We start from the raw sequence: 21,405 nt of genomic DNA, 5'->3' as shown, positions 1-21,405 counted from the left end.
TCCCACCCCTCCCCTATATTATTTAAAAGTAAGTTGCTGCTTTACTGGTGGTATTTCATGCAGAAATCCTTCAGCAAAAATCCTAAAAAAAATTACGTTCTCCTACATAACCGCGATAATAATATCACACCTAAGAGAATGAACAATCACACTGTAATATGCCATAATAGCCAGTGCATTCCCAAATTTCCCCAATTGCCTAAAGGATGTCTCTTATAGCTGTTTTCTCAACAATATCAAATTAAGACTTATCCATTGCATTTGGACTTATTTCCATAGTATTTATTTACCTACAACAGCATCTGTACCTTTTTTTTTCATAATTTCTCCCAACATTTTATTTAAAACATTTTTTTAACCTATGGGGAAGTTGAACGAATGATACAATGAACAGCTGTACATCACCATGCAATGTTTTGTTTAACCGAACCAGCGCTGGATCAATTAGATTTCCATGTGGGGGGAAAAAAAGAGACTGTTCACTCCTACCTTACACTATCCACAAAATCAATTCAAGATGGATTGTAAGTCTGAATGTGAAAGATCACAAAAAAGCTTTTAGATTGAGAAGAATATCTTCATGTCTTTGGGGTGGGCAGAGATTTGTCAGAGGAACAAACACCAAACAGAGGGGAAATTTTGATAAAAAGGACTGCATTAAAATAAGAATTTCTCGTCATCAAAAAGCACCAGTAAGGAAAATGACAGGCAGCACAGTAAAAAGAAATAGATATACATAGCTTATAAGGACCCATACAGAATTTTTTTTTTTAAAACCCACCGACTTACAGAGACAACAAGACTGAAAACCAAATAAGTTAAAAAAAAAAAAAAAAAGACTTGACCAGGCATTTCATAAAAGGTATCTAAATGACCAATAAGCCAATGAAAAGCTGCTTCAATCTTCTGAAAATGCAAAGGAAAAGCACACCTTGATACCATCTGTGGGACGTGGTTCTGAGGAAGAGAGGGAGAGCTGCCACCAAGGTTTGAGGAACCCCCTCTTTGAACAGCACAGTAGTAGGAAAGTGTGACTCGGCCAAGCAGACCGAAAGGCAGGAGGCAAAGCCAGGAGACTGAGTGCTTGGGAAGCCAAGGGAAGAGGTCCTTCCGTCCTTGAGAGCAGGCTGACCCGACTTTGAATGGCTCTGTTGGAATCCGGCACTCTGTCATTCCCCATCCATAAAATGGCACTCCTAGGATCACCTTCTTCAGCACATGGGGACTGGGGGTTGGGGTCTGGAAATATTTCAGGGACTTGGACACTTCTGACCCCACAAGGAAAAAGAGGGTCTGGACCCTCTGGAGTTCATAAAATGGGCTCCAGTTAGGAAGGGGGGTTGTGGACATCCAGCGGACTCAAAGCAAATGTCCTCACCATTGGCCTCTACCCTAGCCTAGGCAGGCATGGAATTCTGCTGTTCCCCTATAAAAAGAGACAAAGAAGCCTTCCTACATCTGGACTAGGTACTGATGATCAATCTCTGAAATAACACGGTACTGAAAAAGATTGGGATTTTTTTTTCAACCTTTTCATCTCATGTTAGGTTTCCAGATTGCTCAAACATGCGTCCATTCATTCATCCCTCCTCTACCATTCAGCTGTCGGTCAAACAAGTTCACTGCATTCTGGTCTCTGCTCAGATGGTACCCCCCTAAGAGACCTTTCCTCTAAAATACCTTTCCACGCCGGAACTCTCTCTTCCCTTACCTAGCTTTTTTTTTTTTTTTTTTTTTTAAATCTTCGTAGTACTTTTCATCCCTGACATGATATTATACATGTGTCTGTTTATTTATTTGTTTTCTGTGTCCTGTATCAGAATATAAGCTCCATGATATCAGGGATTTTGTTTCCTTTTGTGCTATATCCTTCCATCTAGCACCTAGTGCCAGGCACCTAGTGGGTGCTCAATAATTGCTGGAGGAATGAAGAAATCACAGGTGTGCTCTGAGCATGTTGGCCTTGGTGGGTCCACAGGGGCCCAAGAGGAGGTTCTCGGAGTCCAAGTGGCAGGACCGACAGGAGAATGGGTAACTGTGGTACAAGGTGGTAGGGACAGGACTCGTGCCAACAGTCAGGGGGAGGCGTTCCGTGAGATTCTAGATGGTCTTTGAAGGGGAATTGAGACAGGCTGGCTCAAGGGGCAGTGAGAGGAGGCGTGCCTGGCTGGAGCAGCCTGTCAGCCCCAGGACAAGGGAAAGAAAAGGGCTGAGGCTGGAGGTGCCTTGACCCCTGTGGCTCAGCAGGGGGCCCTGAGTCAGAAAGATCTGGAGACCAGCCAGTCCTGCTTCCTTGTTACCCTGTGATCTGGACAAGTCATTCCACCTCTCTGAGCCTCCATTTCCACATCTGGTTCCTTCCTCTAGAGGTTTCTACGAGGAAGATTTGCGATAGTATCTATAAAGCGACTGGCACACGGCAGGTACTCAGTCACTGTTGCTGTTCTCACACTCTTTCCTGTGGGCCATAGGGAGCCCTTGAAGATTCTGGAGGAGGGGAGTAACCTAAAGAAAGGGAGGTCCCTGGAGAAATCCCAGAGAGCACAAGTTGGGTCTCATGTGTGCTTGTCAGCACCCAGTAAACAGGCTTGCCCAAATCAAACACATAAAGAAAAGGACCCACAGCCTAAAGTAAGATCACAAATGAATCCAGGCCCTTCCTACCCTCTCTGACTCTACTGGAGGTTCCAGGAATCCGCCCTGAGGAAGCCATTGCTCAATCTACCGACACCAATCACCAGTAGTACGATAACATCATAGAGCAATGACTATCGCAGTTCAAACTCCCAGAGGCATGAGCAGATAAAGATCATTGACATGTGTGTAACTGCTCTCTGTGTCCGAGAACCCTGGCACTGAACGCTTCCTGCGCCAGGAATGCCCGTTGACTGAGCGTTGACTGGGGGGCTCACCCTGGTAACCTTCAGACAGGCAGTACTTCCTTTGCCACTCTTTTACCTCTGCCACAGTAACCACCAATGTTCTGCAGAGCTGATGCCCCACCAGCTGAGTTCCAGGGTGAGGAGGAAACACCCCCAACCCCATCATGATCAAGACGTAAAGCTTTGTTTTAAGCCTCTGAGATACAGGGGCTGTTTACTACTGCGGCTTATCGTGGCTTACCCTAACTGATCATGAATATACTTCTCTGCAACATGCATTCTCTCGACATTATTTTTATGAGCTATAACCACAGTGAAGCAGGTAACTTGACTTTACTCATTTGCACTAGGATGTGGCGTTTCACTGCATAACAAGGCCACACTTTTCAAGTCTTCTTCCATGATGATATCTGTTCAGGTTGTTTCCTTTTTTACTATTATGGGCCCATCAGTCCTTTGCTAAAATTCAAAATCCAAAAAAACCTAAGACCTAAAACGTTTTTCATAATTTATTCAGCAGCCAGACCTGACCCAGCCTAAACATCTTCAGTGGTGAAACTTGACCTCAATAGACAGAAAGCTGTCTATAATCTTTATCTCACTGTGAATATTCATATGTTCCACTGAGGAAATACGTAGATTTTTTGTTTACAGACTGACCTATCCCTCTCAAGGGGTGTTATATAAGTATTCAGTGTATGTACCGTATAACCTTTCAAAATTCTGTGACCTTCACAATTTCAAAGCACATCTGGCCCCCGGGGATTTGGATAAGGGCCTGTGGCCTAATGCGAACACTGCTGCAATGGGCCTCTGTGGCAGAGTGTGTTTTCCAAAGATGGTCTCGGCAATATTTCCCATCTCCATGCGCTTCTAGAACTTTCTTTAATTCCCCTTTCTTTGAATCTGGGTGGGATTATGAATCACTTACAAGCCAATAAAAAGACGTGGCAGTGATTCTACACAGCTTCTGACTTGTTGGTTCGGACACACACCTTTGGAACCTTTAGCCACCACGCTATGAGGAAGCCACATGGAGTGGCCACAGATGGGTGCTCTGATCAACAGTCAGCATCAATCCCAAGACATGAGAGAGAATAACTCTTTAGATATTCCAGGCCCTAGCTGTGAAGTCACCCTAGACCAGTCTTCCCAGCTGAAGCCCCAGACATGCTGTCCCCACTGTGCCCTTTCCACATCCATGAGCATAATAAAATAGTTCTTGTTTACACGCTAAGCTTAGAGTGGTTTGTTCTACAGTGATATTACCCTTCTATACCTATCCTGTGCATGTGGACAAGAGTTTCTCCAGAGCACATACATATGAGAGTAGATTTGCTGAGCAATAGGGTTTGCACATCTTCTGCTAAACTATTTCCAAATTGGTCTTCAAAATGGGTGTACCAATTTACACTCCCCGCAGCAGTGAATGAGGGTTCCTCTGGCTTCCTGCCTCACCCACAGTTGCTACGATCCGAGTTTTCCAAGGCTCTGTTCTGCCGTGAAACTCCTCTGTAGAGAGAAAGATATGAGGAACTGGTATGAAAGAGTCAGCAAAAGTCTTCCAAGAATGTTGATTCTAGAGAGGGCTATGTCTTTACCATCAAAGACTGATTTATATCCCTTTTAAAAATTCTGCCACTGTCTGCTTTCTCCTCTCTCTCTGCCTGCCTCTCTGCCTACTTGTGATCTCTGTCTGTCAAATAAATAAATAAAATCTTTAAAAAAAAAAAAGGGGGGTGCCTGGGTGGCTCAGTGGGTTAAAGCCTCTGCCTTCGGCTCAGGTCATGATCCCAGGGTCCTGGGATCGAGCCCCACATCGGGCTCTCTGCTCCATGGAGAGCCTGCTTTCTCCTCTCTCTCTGCCTGCCTCTCTGCCTACTTGTGATCTCTGTCTGTCAAATAAATAAATAAAATCTTAAAAAAAAAAAAAAAATTCTGCCACTGTCTTTTCTGTCCTGGACAGGAAGGCCTAAGGCAGAAGGGTTGCTCCTGGGAAGTATTAGCTGATAGAACTAATTTTCTTTTTTTGTTTTGTTTTGTTTTGTTTTGAAGTAGGCTCCATGCCCAGTGTGGAGCCCAATGAGGGGCTTAAACTTACGACCCTGAGATCAAGACCTGAGCCGAGATGAAGATTCAACTGTTCAACATACTGAGCCACCCAGGTGTGCCAAAAAGTAATTTTCTCATTCAGCAAATGTTTATCAAGTACCAAACTATGTGCCAGGCATTTTTATAAATGCTACCAGAAATGATGAGGACAAGGGCTAGGTACCAGGCATTTGTTAAACGTTTTTAGCTACTTAATGTTCATTCACCTTCCACAACAGCTTTTGTTATCCACAAAAGAACAACCTTCTTTTGCTTGTGGTTCTCTGGGGTTGCTGACTCCATTTCCACCTTCAGACTTGTTATGATAATGAGCCAGCTAGGTCAGTCAGAACATTGTATTCCTCTGGTAATAGTGATCAGTTGGGGGATGGACAGACTGGTCAGAGCCAATGAGATTCAACTCCCAGATATTTAAATGTGTGCATTTGGAGAAACCAACTTTCTCTTTCATGCTAGACTTAAATATGAAAGGTTGTGAGGTTGGAGCAATGGCAGCCATTTTATCAACATGTGGAGCCTGGCAATGAAGCTGGCATATGGAAAGAGACTGATGCAAACAACAAGAAATTGAATCCTGATGACATAATTTGAATCCTGAATCCAGTTAGCCCTGGTGGCCATCATTTTACCCCCCAGGTTTTGTACTTGCTAAGGTTTTCCTGTTTTGTTTTAGAGAGAGAACGCATGAGCAGGGGAGAGGGGTAGTGGGAGAGGGAGAGACTCTTAAAGGCTCCACACCAGTGCATGACCCTGAGATCATGACCCGAGCCAAAATCGAGAGTCGGATGCTTAACTCACTGAACACCTGGCACCCCTGTTGTGTTTTGTTTAGAACTGGAGTATAACATAAATACAGACATACACATATCACAAGTGAACAGCTCTCCTGTGTAGAGTGACTCTACACAGCTCTATCACAGCACTAGTCACACTGTTTTACATGTATGTATACACAAGGACGTCTGTTCAAGGGTGTGCACGTATTTGAGGAAGCACTTAAATAGTACTTATTGTCAGGCACTGTTCTAAGCACTTAATGCACAGTAACTCACTCAACCCTTACAAAAACATCTCCAGGCAGGTACTATCATCGTCCTCAACTGCAGATGAGGAAATTGAAATCTAAAAAGGTCCAAGGTCACACAGTTGGGATCTTATAAATTATGTGACAGCTCTGGCTAGATTATACATTTATTTGAGGGCAAGGAAGGGCTGTCTCCTTTCTACCTTTGCCGCCTCCACCCCCGCCGCCCAGTGCCTAAATTAAGGCCTGGCACAATGTAGATCTTTGAAAGAATGAGTAAATGAAACTTTATGAATTCAACTGAGTCGGCTGTGAGAAAATTTTTAAAAACCTCAAAAATCCAAATATTAAAAACAAAAAAAGTCAGGGTGTTTCTCCTCCCACTAAAGCACGGAAAAACAAACTTCTTTTGTAAAGGGCCAGATGTTTTTGGTTTTGCAGGCTCTGTCACAACCACTTAATTCTGCAATTGTACAACAGCTCATGTGGCTGTATTCCAATTAAAGTTCATTTTCAAAGACAGGTAATGGGCCAGATTCGGCCTCTGGGTTGTAGTTTGCTAATCCCTGCAGTAGAGAATAAGTCTTTATTTTTATCAGAGTATTTACTACAGATAATTGCAGTTAGTAAAATCAATCAGTACCTTAATTTTTGCTTTGTTTTAAAGACTATTATTTATTTATTTGAGAGAGGGAGAGAAGAGAAAGAGCTGTGTGCATAAGGCGGGGGAGGGGCAGAGGGAGAGCGGACACTCCGCTGAGCAGGGATCTGGATGCGGGGCTCCATTCCAGACCCTGAGATCATGACCCAAGCCAAAGGCAGCCACCCAGGCACCCCTGTTTTAAAAAATCATTCCCTTTTTTATTTTTTTTTTAAGATTTTATTTATTTATCTGACAGACAAAGCACACAAGTAGGGGGAGTGGGAGAGGGGGAAGCAGGCTTCCCGCTGAGCAGGGAGCCCACTGAGGGGCTCCATCCCAGGACCTTGGGATCTCGACCTGAGCCCAAGGCAGATGCCTAACAACTGAGCCATCCAGGCACCCCTAAAAAATTATTCTTAAGCCACTACCCTTTAGTTAATTTCAGGTACTTCCTTCACTATATTAAGGTTAGAGAACATAATTTTCTTTTTTCTTTCTTTCTTTCTTTATTTGACACAGAGAGAGAGAATACAAGCAGCGGGGATGGCAGGCAGTGAGAGAGGGAGAAGCAGGCTCCCTGCTGACAGCAGGGAGCCTGACGTGGGGCTCGATCCCAGGAATCCAAGATCATGACCTGAGCTGAAGGTAGACGCTTAACTGACTGAGCCACCCAGGTGCCCCGAGAACATAATTTTCATCATGTCACATTAGTAATCAAAGACTTTGGTGGCTCCCTATAGCTTATAGAACAAAGCCTAATCTTCGTTTGACCTTTAAGACCCTCCATGATTTGATCGTGATCCTTTGCATCTCTTCCTTCTTTCCAATGTGTAAGTGGGGATGTAAACATCTGAAATTGTATAGTGAGGAGTGTGCTTAGTAACATTCTATGATTCTACACCGTAGTGTGCTCAGTCAACATTCCATGATTTGACACAGAAGAAGGGGGTTCAGCTAACATTCTTTATGTCTATACAGACAAAGAAGTTCTATAGGCATTCCATAATGATTAGCAAAGAGGCTCTGCAAACACTCAGTGATTTTGTAGAGGCAGTTGTTCTATAAATCATATCAGACTCAAGCCACAAGAAGAATCTCTGCCAACATTCCGTGACTCTGTATACATGAGGGTGCTCCTCAAAGACAGTTCATAATTCTACATACAGGGAAGAAAAGTTATCCAAACACCCTAAAATTCCAGATACAGGGAATGCTCTGTAAATGTTCTAGGATTTTTATACCTAGGAGGAGACTACAAATATTATGTAATTCTATAGATAGAATAAGGCTAGGTAGATCTTCCTTGATTTCCCGATGCGCTTTGCAACCTGTTGGTGATCCTGGAGAGAGCTCTGCAAACAATTAATGATTCTACATGGAGGAGAGTGTCTACTCCCCAGACTCTACCTAGAACAGGGGTGCTCTATAAAGATTCCACGGTCCTAAACATAGGAATCTGTACAAAGTTAGTGTTGCTACAGATAGGAGGGAATAATATTTCTCAATTCCACACAAAGAGGTGGCAGGCAGTGCATAGAGGCCATGACTGTGTACAAGATGGTATTCTACAGATAACTCACGATGTGATATGTAGGAGAGGGTTCAGAACGCATTCCAAGATCTTACACAGATGAAGAGGGTCCAGGAAATACTCCTTGATTCGATGAAGAGGACACAGAATCTCTGTGAGTATCCTCCAGTGTTACATATAAAATGATTTGGAAACAGTTCATGATTTAATATACAGGAGGGTGCTCGGCAAAAGCTTGGGGATTTTGTGGGCTGTAGTGGGCTTGGCAAACCGGGCCTTATGAAGGAAAGCTGAGCACTGGGCAGTTTTACCAATGGACACCCGAGGCCAGAGGCTCCAAATATTTCAAGTGAACATAAAAATGTTTTAGACCTAAAAACAATATTGACTCCAGAGTATAAAAAGGAAGCTGCAAAAATTGAAATTAATCAGCTTAATTAAAATGTCTACGAAAAGTAATATTAGGCCAACTAGTCAACTGCTTCTGAATTCACATGATTACATCTAATTGTATCTAATGGGTCATGAGAGTGCATTTTGTTATGCTTAATAGGATATGGGTGGGCCTTAAAAAGTCATGCCAGAAGCCCAGCAAGATCCCAAAGTGGCCCCAGATGGGGAAGGTGCTGGAAAGTTCCTGTGGGAAGGTCAGAGGACTCCCATCTCCAAGCCACCTGCTGCCCCTGTCCAGCCTAGCTCCTGAACAGAACACTGACATTCCAAAGCTGGGAATCTCCCGAGAGATGGACAGGGCTCCAAATGTCACCACTGATTAGGAGAAAGGAAGGCCATGACAGCAACAGGGAAAGCCCATTAGCCAAGGACATTACATCGTAGCAGGTGTCTGGAAGAATCAGATATTGTCATGGTCTCAGGAAGGAAAAACAGCTGTTTCTGTTTCTCCACCTTCCTCCCCCTACACATCCTCTGAGTCTCGGGGGAGGGCTTTGAGCTAGCAGCAGTACTTGGAGCAGAGTAATGGGGGCCAAAGCAAGGAGCTATGGCCACAGCTAAGCCCCAGGGTCGCAGGCAGGAAAGAGGAGTGTTGATCAAAGATAGTGAGGGCAAATCTGAGTCTAGGGTCTTAACACCCCAGAGCCCAGCCCTCATCAATCAACTCACAGGACAGCAAATGTAATATTGCCCCAAGCTAGAAGCCACAGGATGGGTAGAGGTTATAGCTTTGTTTCTCAGTTTTCTTAACCCATACTCCATGTCAACAAACATAAAAGCATCTCAGTCTCCTGTGGCATCATTTTAGAGAATTAAAAAAAAAAATATTTTCTCTTCAAAAACTCTAAAAACAATGAAAGGACCACATAGACTTTGGAGAGAAAGCGATTTCCTCAACCAGGCACAAAAAGCACAGACTGTAAAGGAAAAGATTAATATATAGGAGTACATCAAAATTGAAATATTTTCTCTATGGCAAGAGACCTCACAAAGGGGAAAAACGAGTGACAAGCTGGGAGAAGATACTCGCAACCACTGTAACAAAGGAATTAAATCCAGAATTTATATAGAACTCATATAGATTAATAAGAAAGAAAATAATCATCCCGGTGAAAAAGGATAGAAGGATTTGAAAGGCATTTTTGTGAACATGAGAAACACATGAAAAGATGTTCCATCTCCAGATTAATCAGGGAAGTGCAAATTAAAACCAGAATCAGAAACTGCTTTACATCCACAGATTGACAGAAATTCTACTTGTACGTATGTGCTCCAAAGAAACTCCGGCAAGTGAGAATAAGGAGATATATATGTGTTCACTGCAGCACCGAGTCTAACTGTGAACATTTGTAGGCAAACTGAATTCTGTTATTAAGGGAACAAGCTAATGAAATACGGTTAAAAAAAAAAAAAAAGAATCAGAACAGCAAAAAAAAAAAAAAAGAAATACGGTTTTACTGGTCACATGATGACATACTATGCAGCGGTGACAATGAATGAACTAAAGCTTCTCTATGTATCAAGGCGAGAAAACAGCAAGCTACAGAAGGAGACACGAAGTAGGATAACATTTGGCTCAACTGTAAAACATATAAACAATGGAACTATAAAATATGACAAGAAAATAGGAAAGAGGGCTTTCTAACTATGATTAGAAGTCCAGAAGCCATAAGGGTGCCTGGGTGGCTGGGTGGGTTAGGCATCTGAGTCTTGATTTCTGTTCAGGTCATGGTCTCAGGGTGGCGGGATGGAGCCCCGCCTCGGCTCTGTGCTCAGTGGGAAGTCTACTGAGTCTTTCCCTCCCCCTCTCCCTCTGCCCTTCCCTGTGCTCTCTCTCTCTCTCTCAAATGAAATAAATAAAATCTTTTTTTTTTTTAAATCCAGAAGCCATAAAAGAAAACATTAGTAAATTTGACTACGTTAAAAAAAAAACCTTTATGGCGAAAACAGGGTAATAGAAAAAAAGCCACTGTATGCAAAGTCAAAACACACATGACAAACCACGGAGAAATCCTTGCAGCTCATACCACAAAGAGCTATTCTCCCTTGTATAAGAAGAGCTCTTAGATAAGAAAAATGGACGACAGCCCAATAGAAAAAAACAGGACAAAGGAAACAAACAAGACAGTTCATAAAGAAGGAAACTCAAAGGGCTGTTAAACAGACGGGAAAACCGCTCCTCTGCTCTCATTCTAAGAAATGCAAATGTAAAACCACCGTGGTCCATCTCTCATGCAAAGTTCCGGAAGCCTGATAAGAGTTTGAGGCCATAGGGCATCTCCAGGATTAAACTAGCCCAACCGCTCTGAAGGGCAATTGGCAGAATCTATCAAAGTAATACTTGCACAGACCTTTTTGACGCAGCAATTCCATTTCCACGAGTTTGTCCTGCATGAGTGTGAGATGACATTTATATGCAATTATTTATGGAAAGCATGGGTTGTAATAACAAAACAAAACAAACAACAACAACAAAGGAAAACAACCCCATTGTCCATTACAAGGAGACTGGTAGCATAAAACGTCACCTATCAAATCACAGAATACTATGCAGAGTAGGAAAAAGAATGACAGTGTTGGGCGCCCGGGTGGCTCAGTGGGTTAAGCCTCTGCCTTCGGCTCAGGTCGTGGTCTCAGGGTCCCAGGATTGAGCCCCGCCTGGGACTCTCTGCTCAGCAGGGAGCCTGCTTTCCCCCCTCTCTCTCTGCCTGCCTCTCTGCCTACTTGTGATCTCTGTCAAATAAATAAATAAAAATCTTAAAAAAAAAAATGACGTGTTCTCTACAGATTGGAACGGAGAAGTCTTTAGGATACACTGAGTGCTGTGTGAAAAAACGAGCCTGATAGTACCCACCTTGTATAAAAAAACGGTAGGAAAACAAAAATGTATGTTCATATTTGCGTATATATGCCAGAAGAAACTTCAAATGAACACATAAGAAATTAAAACAGTAGCTACCTCTTGCAGGGGGAGGGAAACGTATGAATCATTACCCATTTAGAGATTAAATGCAAAAAACAATGAAAACACACATTACACACTTACACACACACACATAAATTAGTTCATGTTTCTTCTCTGCTTAAAAGGCTCCCATAGGGGTACCTGGGAGGCTCAGTTGGTTAATTGCCTGCCTTCAGCTCAGGTCATGATCCCTGGGTCCCAGGATCAAGCCCTGCATTGGGCTCCCTGCTCAGCAGAAAGTCTGCTTCTCCCTCTCCCTCTGCTGTTCTCCCTGCTTGTATGTGCTCTCTCTCTCTCCATGTCAAATAAATAAATAAATAAAATCTTTAAAAAATTATTTTTTTTAAAGCCTCCCAGAGCTGCCCCCTGAAATCACAATAAAACCCAACACTTGACTGAGGGACTAGAAGCTGCGCTGGTTCCAGCCTTCCCCTGCAAGCCCATCTTGTCACACTGTGCTCACCTTTCTTCATCTCCTTCTACCTAAATGCTCGTACAGTTGCATGTCACAAAAAGCGAAAAGGTATAAAAAGGTCTCCAGGAATTGGAACCCTTGTAGGCAGCCGGTGGAGACATAAAACGGCGTAGCTACTTTGGAAAGGAGTATGGCAGTTCCTCTGATGGTTTTGTGTGTGTGTGTGTCTGTGTGTGTGTGTGTTTATTTAAAAAAAATTTTTTTTAAGATTTTTATTTATTTATTTGATAGAGAGAGAGGGAGAGAGCACAAGCAGGGGGAGCAGGAGAAAAAGAAGCAGGCTCCCCACTGAGCAAGGAGCCCAACACGGGACTCCATCCCACGACCCTGAGATCATGACATGAGCCAAAGGCAGACACTTAACCGGCTGAGCCACCCAAGCACCCCAGTTCCTCTGATGGCTAAACATCAAATTACCAAATGACCCAGAAATTTCACTTGCATGTATATACCCCAAAGGACTGGAAGTATCTGTCCACATGAAAACCTGTACACAGATGTTCACAGCAACATGAGTCCTAATGGCCCCAGAGTGGAAACCTCAAGTGCAGATTACTAAGTGAACAAAGCCAATCTGAAAAGGCCTGTATGCTGTATGATTCCACTTATATGACATTCCAGAAAAGGCAAAACTATGGAGACAACATAAAGGTTAATGGCTGCCAGGGACGAGGAGTGGGGGAGGTGAAGAGCACAGATGATTTTTAGGGCAGAGGAATGACTCTGTATGTTAAGGATGGATATACACCATTATACTTTTGTCCAAACCCCTAGACTATACAACACCAAGAGGGAAGGTACAACTCTAAGGTAAACTGGGGACGCTGGGTGACTATGATGTGTCAGCATAGATTGCTCCTTGCCAAAAAATGTGCCATTCTGGTGAGTGATGTTGATGATGGCAGAGGCTATGTATGAGGGGGCAGGGCGCATATGGGAAGTCTCTGTACCTCCCGTTCAGTTTCGTTGTAAACCTAAAACTGCTCTTAAAAAAGAAGCTCTTGGGGCACCTGACTGGCTCAGTCAGTGGAGCATGTGACACTTGATCTCAGCGTTGTGAGTTCGAGCCCCGTATTAGGTGTAGAGATTACATAAATATAAAATCTTAAAAAAAAAAAAAAAAAGATCTTAAGAGCACACTACACATACATACCCCAAGACAGAAGAAGATATAATTTTTAAAAAAGATTTTATTTATTTATTTGACAGAGATCACAAGCACAGGCAGAGAGAGAGAGGAGGAAGCAGGCTTCCCACTGAGCAGAGAGCCCAATGCGGGGCTTGATCCCAGGACCCTGAGATCATGACCTGAGCCGAAGGCAGAGGCTTAACTCACTGAGCCACCCAAGCGCCCCAGAAAAAGACACAATTTTAAAAAATTATTGAGTGAGTTAGTGATGGAAATGAGACTAAAGATCACCTATAGCCAAACATGGCAAGCTAAGGCTAGCAAGGTGCCCCCGGAAACACTGAATGGGCTAGAGAAAAGCAAATCCAAAGATGTCCTTCCTTTGCTCAAAACTTCCACAGCTGCCCATGGCCCTCAAGAGAAAACTCAAATGCCCTGTGTTTGCCAGGCTCTGCAGGAGCTGGATTCTATCTTCCTCTGTTTCTTTTCAGGAACATGGATCTCACTGGCGGTTTGCTTTTATGTTGCTTGAATGAACCATTTCCTTTCTCTCTCTCTCATTGACTCTCTCTCTCTCTCCCCCCTCTCTGCCTTTCTCACTCTCTATCTCCCCACCCCCCTCACACGCACACAGTTTCCCTGAAACCCTCCCCTGCCCTTCCCACTCTCTCAGGCTCACACACACCTACACACCTGCCAGGCTCAGCTCCAGCTTGACCTCCACCAGCAAGCTTCAGAGCCCAGGGGAGGGACCAAGGTGGTGAGCTGGGGCAGCAGGGAGGAGTGGAGTTGGGGGGGAGCTGGACAAAGGAGATCAGAGGTAATGCAGGGAGTGGGGGATGCCATCACAGAAGGCCTTATCAATCATAGTAAGGCTTTTACTCCAAATGAGGTGGGAGCCATGAGCATTTTGAGCTGAGGCACATGGTCTGACTTAGGATTCCTTTGCGTTCTAGAGAGGGGCTATGAGAGTAGAAGCAAGAAGACGCAGCAGCCTCAATCAGAATTAATGCCCCCTTGGGCTGTGCACCCAGAACCCATGCACAGACTGCTTTAAACAAGCAAAAGCCTTTATTTCTTCAGTTTTATATTCTAGTTATCTATAAGCAGGTGAGAAGCACAATGATTAAGACCAAGGGCTGTAGAGGCTGGCCCCTGGGTTGAAGCCCAGCCTCCCCACCTAATAACCCAGTATTATTTAGTTTGTTGGAACCTCAGGTTTTTTTTTTTTTCCCCCATCAAATGGGGTTGATAAATTATACTGACCTCCGCAAAGTTGTGAGGATTAAATGAGTTAATCTATATGAAGGGTGCCAAGAGCATGGTCAGTGCTCAGTAAATATTAGCTATTATTACAAAGTGTCTGTCTGCACAACTCTAATAAGAACTTTTCAGAAACTCTGTGTTGATTTAAACTGGGTGCCCAGAGGCAGCCCTCAGGGGAGACTGGTGGAGGTTTAAGCTGACTGAAGGATTTCCCCTCTCCCCTCCCTCCTCCCCTCTCTCCCTTCCCCTATCCATAGTTTGTTGTGATTCTTACCTTTTTTTTCTTTTTAAGATTTTACTTATTTATTTATTTAAAAGCAGGCGAGCAGAGGGGAGTGACAGAGGGAGAGAATCTTTTTTTTTAATTTTTAATTTTTTTATAAACATATAATGTATTATTAGCCCCAGGGGTACAGGTCTGTGAATTGCCAGAGGGAGAGAATCTGAAGCAGACTCCACGCTGAGCTCAGAGCCCTAGGTGGAGCTTGATCTCAAGACCTCGAGATCATCACGTGAGCCAAAGGCAAGTGTTGGATGCTTACTCGGCTGAGCCAGTCCGGCGCCCCAGTTTGTTGTGATTCTCGCCAACAGTTTCCTGCAGTCTTTACTTGTTAACACATCCAAATAGCTCCATCCAGTGGGCCACGGGCTTCCGGGACAGGTGCACAAACGGGGGGAGGCATTCAGTTACAGGATGGAGGGCTGGTGGGCCCCAGAGCCCTTGCCAAATGTGCATCAAGGGAAAGAAATGGAGGACTGGAATGGTCAATCCACCAGGCACAGAGTGCGGGAGTTAGGAACAGAACCTGGGTGGGAATCCAGGTGTCCTCTCTGCAGGGCTGAGGTACTTTTGTTTCCTTTTATAAATGTTTAAGTACACAAATAAGGCAGTCTCCTCATTTTTTTAAAAAAATGCAGGTGGGAGTAAAAAATGTCTTTAATGATCACCCTGGGCCATCTGCCAGCATTCTTCATCTATACCCTCTGCTCTGTTTTCCACCAAAGCTCCCATTTCCCCTAAATGTACTATCCACTGGAATAACAACTCCAAAAGGGCAGGGAGTTGGGTCTGTTATAGTCACAGCCGAGGTCCCGGTGTGAGGAGAGTGCATGGCACAGAGCAAGCGCCCAATAAACACCTGTGAAAAGAATAAATGAGGGGGCGCCTGGGTGGCTCAGTCATTAAGCGCCTGCCTTCATTCGGCTCAGGTCATGAGCCTGGGGTCCTGGGATAGAGCCCCGCATCGCATCGGGCTCCCTGCTCAGCAGGGAGCCTGCTTCTCCCTTTCCCACTCCCCCTACTTGTGTTCCTTTTCTTGCTGTGTCTCTCTCTGTCAAATAAATTAAAAAAATCTTTTTTTTAATTTTGTGATTTTTAAAAAAAGATTTTATTTATTTATTTGACACAGAGAGAGAGACATCACAAGCAGGCAGAGAGGCAGGCAGAGAAAGAGGGGTGAAGCAGGCTCCTTGCGCGGGGCTCGATCCCAGGACCCTGAGATCATGACCTGAGCCGAAGGCAGAGGCTCAAACCACTGAGCCACCCAGGTGTCCCAATAAATAAAAGAAAAAAAAAGGAATAAATGATATTCTGCCATCCTTCCTCCATCCATGTCAAAGGAATTATTATTATCAATTTGGCTTTTGTTGTTATTATTGTTTATTCCAAGTTACTTATTTTATGCAGGAGTTTTCCCTCAATTTGGCTTTTTTTGTTTTTAAACCATCCAGACCAGCACCATCCAACAGAATGTACTACAATGATGGAGACAGTCTACATCCATGTATCTGGAGATAGTCCGATATGCTAGCTGCCAGCCACTGGCCACATGTGGCCACTGAGCACTTGAAGTGTGGCTAACACCACTGAGGAGCTGAATTTTAAGTTTTATTTAATTTTAATGAATTTACATTTAAATGTAAATAGCTACATATGGCTGGTGACAACTGTAGCAGACAGTACTGTTCTGGATGGTTTTTTTTTTTTCCTGGGCATTTACATATGTATGTTACTGATAGACTGTTTTGCATTTTTGTGTTTTACATGAGTTTTCATGCTCTTTGTATCCTTCTGCTTCTTGCTTTTTTTGGCTGAACACTGTATTTTGGAAGTCCTTTCATATCAGGCCATACAGCTCTGCCCCATTCTTTTCAACTGCCGCACAGAAACCCGTAGTGGGGATGTGAGGATGTACCATAATTGGTTTAGCCATTCCCTACTGGGAGATACTCAGGTGGTTTTCAATCTGTCACTATTAAAAATCGTGCTGCAATGAATATTACTATCCATATCTCCTTGGGCATAAATATGACCTTTCTCTCATGAATATTAATATTAATAGTTATTGTTATAATTATAATAATAATCTCTTGGGCTCATTCAGACTTTATTACGTGCCAGACATTGTACCGAGCCCTTTGCATGTGTTGAATGACTTACATCTTATTACAGTCCAATAAGGGAGGTTTTGTTATCATCTCTACAGTGCAGATGCAGAAACTGAGCACAGAGAGGTTGAGTCATTTGTGCAAAGTCACATAGCTGGTAAGTGACAGAGCCAGGATTTGAGTTCTCAAGCAGTTTCTTCCAGAGTTGCATGTCCAATTTCAGCTTTCCTAGCTCCTGCCAAACTACTCTGCAAAGGATGGAGACAGGCATGGCCCTGGGTCCCTCCTATAGGGCTGAAATGCCACCCTCGGGCTCTCATTTCTGGGCTGAGACCTTGGGATCCTTGTTCTAGGGTATGTCACACATCCCTGGGAACTGGAAACTTAGCGGGGCCAAGCTGCTCTTTGGGTCTATCTGGGCAGCACCGAACTCCTGCTGATATGCCCTGTGTCTTCCTTCCAGGCCTGGGTGAGCTCAGAGTGGTATGACAACAGCAAGAAAGACAGTGAGAGCAGCATGTGGACTTACGCAACCTGGTAGAAAGTGATACTGGCCGACTGGTTGATTGGAAACAAACAGGAAAGGAGTCAGGCAGAGCTTCCTGGAATCCAGGTCTAGGAGCTGCCAAATACAGGCCTCTTCTCTTTGGAACAATTGAATGTCACTGGGGTAACTGAACACTTCTGGCAAGAGAGGCCTCCTGCCCACAGCCTCACAGAGCGGCCTGTGTGAGCTAGGCCAGGCTCCAGAGGAAAAAAGGGCCTGGCGAGGTGCCCTGTGAGGCCATCTGAGGAGACACTGCAGTCTCTCACGCGGGACCGGCCTTTGCTGTAACCGGGCAGACGGGCCACAGGCTTGGGAATTCCCAGGGCGAGTCTCAGGCACAGAGACAGCTCATGGGGAGGACTCCAGCCCAATGCAGAAGCCAGGATGCCTGAAAAGCAAAGACAGTAAGTGTCTGCTAGCCCACCCAGCTGTCTTCCTGTGAGAACCGCTGATATCATGGCAAACACAAGAGCAGGAAGTGCACTGGCTCCAGACATTTCTGGAACTAGCATCTGAAAAGTCACCTGGAATTACGGCATCCATATTCCGTGTCCCTTTATCACTCAGCCCACAGGTTCCTTCATCTCTGCTGCTCTTCTCTCTCGCTCTCCTTCCCCAAGCCCACGACCAAATATGGCTGCCTCACAGCACCTAAGCGAGCAATCTCTTCCTTAAACAACAGCTGACAAAAATCACTAGATCATAATCCCACAATCTCAGGAGAGAGGATGCGGTTGACTCATTTAATCAGGTCCCCAGCTTCATCCAGTCAACTCCGGCTGGAGGGCAGGGTTGTGTGGTTGTAAGCATGGCTTCCTAGGGCGTCCACACCTGTTGCAAAACCAGGGGTTGCGATGGGCCGGCCAGACCCCACATAATGTGTCCCCAGTGCTCTGTACCTGAATGAGGTAAGTTACAAAGAAACTGAAGCCAAGTAGCTCGGAATTCCAGAAGCCAGGAATTTGCTTCCTCAGGACAGGACTGAACCTTGCCTCTGGGGGAAGGCTGAGGCGGCTTTCAGGAGCAAGTGGACCCAGCTGTCGGGCGGGGCTCTGCAGGGCCTGGAGACATCCAGCCAGAGCAGACCAGCAGAGCTATATCCCACCAGGAAGCCGGGAGAACACCTGCAGGAAATATCAATCATCATAATAATACAAAAGAGTGCTAATAGTAATCCTTATTCTGTGGTACTACCAGGCTTCCCTTTAGATATCTTAACTGCATAACATTTTTAATCCTCACGATGATACAATAAAGTAGGTACTTAGGATCCTCATTGCAGAACACTTGTTGAATGACTTAACTTTAACCGATCACTTAACTCATTTGTCCATGTTCACTCACTCCCTGAACAAATACTTACTGACAACCCACCACGTGCCAGATGTGTGCGTGCTGGGTGTTGGGTCCACCGTGGAGAGCAAAAATGATCTTGCCTTCACAAAGGTTTTAGTCAAAGGTCGGAGGGTCTGAAGGACCGACAGTCATTAATTAGACAAAGAGAGACGGGAACAGCATTCTAGATAGAGGGAAGCGCATGTGCTAAGGCCCTGTAGGGGGAGGAAGTATGTGAAGCAAGACCAATGCAGGTAGACTAATGGTGAGCCAGGCAGACAGAGAAACAAGCAATATACACCTGTACAATGTTGACTCATTGAACCCTTACAATAATTCTGTGAGATCTTTAATATCACTTTTGCAGATGAGGTGACTGAGACACAGAGAAAGTAAGTAACTTGCCCAAGGACACACAGCTCCATCAGCAGTGGTAGAGCAGAGATTAGAACCCAGGCCTCTTCAACCAGAATCCCAAGCAGCTCTAATTCTTAGGTAAAGAAAGGAAAGAGACTGTCACCCACTGGGGTCAGGTGTGTAGGGTGGGGGCCTTCCAGGACGATTTTTACTTGCAGTTGTAGCCACAGGATTTGTGGTTTCCATAACAGAGGGGAGAAGAGTGCATGCAGCCTTTCCCAGCCACAGACAGGAATCCTTCCAGGCAGTTATTGATGTTCAGCTATAGGAGATGCCACAGGGAGACACAGAGAGGAGCCAGCCCAGGGAGAGGATGGTGAGAAGACCAGGCTTTATCCTGGAGGGGCTCATTAGGAGTGAGTCTGTCAGAATAGAAGAAGCCTGGACTCTGGGGCCAGGCCAACCTACCTACCCTCCTTCCTTCCTTCCTTCCTACCTCTCTCCCTCCCTCCCTTCCTTCCAAGATTTTATTTTTTTTTTATTTTATTTATTTATTTTTTTAAGATTTTATTTATTTGCCAGAGAGAGAGAGAGTACACACAAGCAGGCAGAGAGGCAGGCAGAGGCAGCGAGAGAAGCGGGCTCCCTGCCGAGCAAGGAACCCGATGCGGGACTCGATCCCTAGACCCTGGGATCATGACCTGAGCCGAAGGCAGCTGCTTAACCAACTGAGCCACCCAGGCTTCCCAAGATTTTATTTATTTGAGAGAGAGAGAGAGAGAGAGAACAGAGGGAGTGGGAGAAGCAGGCTTTCTGCCGAGCAGGGAGCCCCATGCAGGGCTTAATCCCAGGACCCCGGGACCATGGTCTGAGCCGAAGGCAGACGCTTAACGACTGAGCCACCCAGGCACCCCCCAACCTCTGTTTCAAATGGCAGCTCTCTCACTCACAGGTTGTGTGGCTTTAGGCAAGTTACATTTGAGCCTCCGTTTCCTCCTACAAGCAGAATAACAGTATCTAAAAAAGTATTATTCTCTCTCCCTCCCCCATCCCACTGCTCCCAGTACCCCCACCCTCAGAATGCACTCACTGTTACTAGGTTCATGTATCACCTTCCAGGTAAATTTTATTTTATTTATCTTTTTATTTTTCATTTTTTTAAAAAGATTTTATTTATTTATTTGACAGAGATCACAAGTAGGCAGAGAAGCAGGCAGAGAGAGAGGAGGAAGCAGGCTCCCTGCTGAGCAGAGAGCCCGATACAGGGTTCGATCCCAGCACCCCAGGACCATGACCCGAGCCGAAGGCAGAGGCTTTAACCCACTGAGCCACCCAGGCACCCCACCTTCCAGGTAAATTTTTGATAAAATAGATACCTATATACCTATATAGAATATATATATATATATGTACATATGTATATATATACATGCACATATATGTATATGCATATATTATATCTATTAAGAATGTTTTTGGCTATAAGCACCAAAAACAAAACAAAACAAAAAATGTACTATTTACTTATCAAAAAGTCTGGAGGTAATAAACACCTGTTTCATGTGTCCACCTGTTACCTGTTGATGTCTAATAGAAATCTCAAATTTAACGTGGTCAAAATCGAACTTTTGATTCCTGAACCCCCCAAATCTATTTCTCCCTTACTAAACCCGTGTTTGCTCAAAGCCAAAAGCTCATTAGAATCACTCTTGATTTCTCTTTGACTCACTTGTTACATCCAGTCCTGCCTGGCTTTCCTGTAAACCCAGAGGTGTACATACCATGAAGTGAAGGAGACAAGAGTTCAGGGTGCCTCATTTGGGCAGTGTTGCAATGTGGCTACAGGACCACATGATTCCGTTATACCTGCAAAAGTAAAGTATTGTAACTGCAATCGACAAGTCTGCTGTCTCAACAACTCCCCCGCATCCCTGCCTTGCATCAGGTGGCATCGGGGAGCCATGGGCACGTGGGGGATCAGCTAAAGACAAGCTAAATTGGGGACTCCGTTCAGTTGGGGCTTAGTGGGTGTGATCATGAAGCTGTCCATCTCTTCCAAGCACAGTGAAGGTACAGCCTGCTGTCCTGGCATAGCGGTGGCTTCCAGAACCCTCCTATGGCCTCCGTACTGACTCACCTAACATAGACTCAAAGGTGTGGAGACAAAGGTCATACTGCTAAGGAGACTGGAAGAGGGAGGGAAGGAATCTGGGTCATTGATGATACCACGGCTCTCCTAAATGAACCAACTCTGAAACTGTTCGACACCCAGACATCTTACAAGTAAGGCATTCATTT

Source organism: Martes martes (assembly GCF_963455335.1).
Source record: "Martes martes genome assembly, chromosome: 9".
NCBI classification, from domain to species: Eukaryota; Metazoa; Chordata; class Mammalia; order Carnivora; family Mustelidae; genus Martes; species Martes martes.
Note: the sequence above shows the minus strand (reverse complement) of the source record.